General features: G+C 46.6%; 2 non-coding genes across 2 annotated transcripts; both read left to right on the top strand.

Annotated features, from left to right (window-relative positions):
- Positions 1–435: 435 nt before the first annotated feature.
- On the top strand, positions 436–507 carry TRNAM-CAU. Its single transcript has one exon. It is a non-coding gene; the product is annotated as a tRNA-Met (tRNA).
- Positions 508–1,266: 759 nt separating this feature from the next.
- On the top strand, positions 1,267–1,338 carry TRNAQ-CUG. Its single transcript has one exon. It is a non-coding gene; the product is annotated as a tRNA-Gln (tRNA).
- Positions 1,339–2,138: the final 800 nt, after the last annotated feature.

Raw genomic sequence — 2,138 nt, forward strand, 5'->3', positions numbered from 1 at the left:
ATGGTGACCTGTGTCTTCTCCTGAGAGGCAGTGTGCGGCATGTATATGTCGGTTGAGACTCGGCCCCGCGTAAATTTTGGGTGCTTTTTTTCTCTCCGTACCAGCGGGACCCTTTTGGTGCTGCTCGCTGTCGGGTGGGGGTGCAGTCAGAGCTGTGCATGCTGGGACCGCGCTGGCTGTCGCTCAGTTTCCCTGCTGTTTGCGTTCCCGGCTTTTCTTTCCCCGCTGCCTGTTCCACGTTGGGGAAACCCGGCGGGCGCGGTGGCAGCTGCGCTGGCGTGTGTGGAGGTGATAGTTGGCACTTTGGTTCTGATGTTCCAGAGCCCCCGGGGTTTGTGCGGATCCGGTCTTATTCGGTCCTGGGTGATGGAAGGTATTGAAATGCCCGCGGAGCGATGTTTTTGTAGTTGCTTTGTGGATGTTTTATTAGGTAGAAGCAGAGTGGCGCAGCGGAAGCGTGCTGGGCCCATAACCCAGAGGTCGATGGATCGAAACCATCCTCTGCTAGTCTCTCAGTCTTTTTTTCTTGCCGTGTTTTTGCTGAGGTTTAGATTTATAATTAAAGGTTTTTTCTCTAGCTAACCATTTAATGTGTTGAAATAGGCCATGCCCACAGAAGGACTCTGCGATCATCTGTAGCCTCCTTACACTAGCTCAGGCATAGATCGGATTCTCTTACTGATGCTTTTCCTGGTCGGTGTCGGTGAAGAGCCGCCCGCCTTCTTCGTGGGCCGTTCATTGCACACATCCCAGGGGAAGCCAAGACACAACGTGACAGCTATCGAGTCCAAATGAAGAGAAGGTAAGAAAGGATGGAGCTCTACACACACCCAGGCACACGCACAGACACGTGTGTACATATGTATGCATACAGACACACACGTGTGCTCATAGACAGACACACGGACACGTGTATAAAAATATACATGCACACAGACACGTGTGCATATGAATATGGATACATATATACACACATACATACACACATGGGTGTATATATATATATAAAAAAAATGAAGATTAAGCTGAAATAGTTAGTGAAAAATAATTAAGACAGAATTTAAAGCAAAAATCCCAAAGTGTGCTACAATAGAAAATGCAGCAGAGCAAGAAATGTTACCTAAGGACACACGTTTTATTGGGACAGGGCGTAGTTCAGCCAACAGGAGACAAAAAATATCGGTAAAAGAGATCTTCACGTAGGAGTGATGCAGAACCGTGCTGGGGTGAAGTACAAAGACTGTGTTTGCAGCGCTGAGAGTACGGGGTTCCATGGTGTAATGGTTAGCACTCTGGACTCTGAATCCAGCGATCCGAGTTCAAATCTCGGTGGAACCTAAAAATTTTCCCTTTTTAGAAGGGTGCATTCTTTTTTCCTGTTTAACACAAGCTTCTTTCCCTGCATGTTTCCGAATGAGTGGTAAGGCTTTCAGGTTCTTGCAAAAAAGTATTTACAAGGAAGAGCGGGTTCATTTGTCGTCGCTCTGGTTTGGTGTCATAGATGGAAATCTACAGGTCAGTACCGTCGGGGCGGGATCAGACGCACAAACACGCTGCCAGTTTTCCTGGCTCGTGCTCAAATTCGGGCAAGTCTTTTTTCTTTGAGCTCATTGTAACTATACTAGAAAACTCTTGCATCATACGAGTTATGTGAAAACGACAGGGGAAAAAGTTTTTCCGTGATTCGCTGTTGAACTTCAGCTCCGGTTTCAGTTCTAATTTCTGCACCAGCAATTTTGCAAAACAGCCGATTCCTTTCCTCAGCTGGCGCAGATCTGAGTAAGGGCTAGTTGAACCTGGCGAAAGGGATGAAGCCAGCTTTCTGTGCTCTCTGTCGATTTTTTAACGCGGTACCATAGTTGAAACCTGAAGAAATGTCCTGACCACTTGAATGTCCCTGGACATGCAGGATACATGCAGTCCTTAAATCTTAAAGATATGCCTTTTTTAAACGGGAGAGGGAACGGTTGTTGCGCCAAGATTTAGCAGAAAAAGCAAATGTACGACTGGTGAGATCAGACATTTGTTGGCAAAGGATACTTTTACTATTAGGAAATGATGGATAAATGGAGCCTGCAAATACACAATAGATCCCTATTATCTGCAGGGGCTGGAAGTAGTGCCACCACCTGGTTCTA

Source organism: Gavialis gangeticus, unplaced genomic scaffold, assembly GCF_001723915.1.
Source record: "Gavialis gangeticus isolate Ggan-Ray unplaced genomic scaffold, GavGan_comp1, whole genome shotgun sequence".
In the NCBI taxonomy this organism is placed as follows: domain Eukaryota; kingdom Metazoa; phylum Chordata; order Crocodylia; family Gavialidae; genus Gavialis; species Gavialis gangeticus.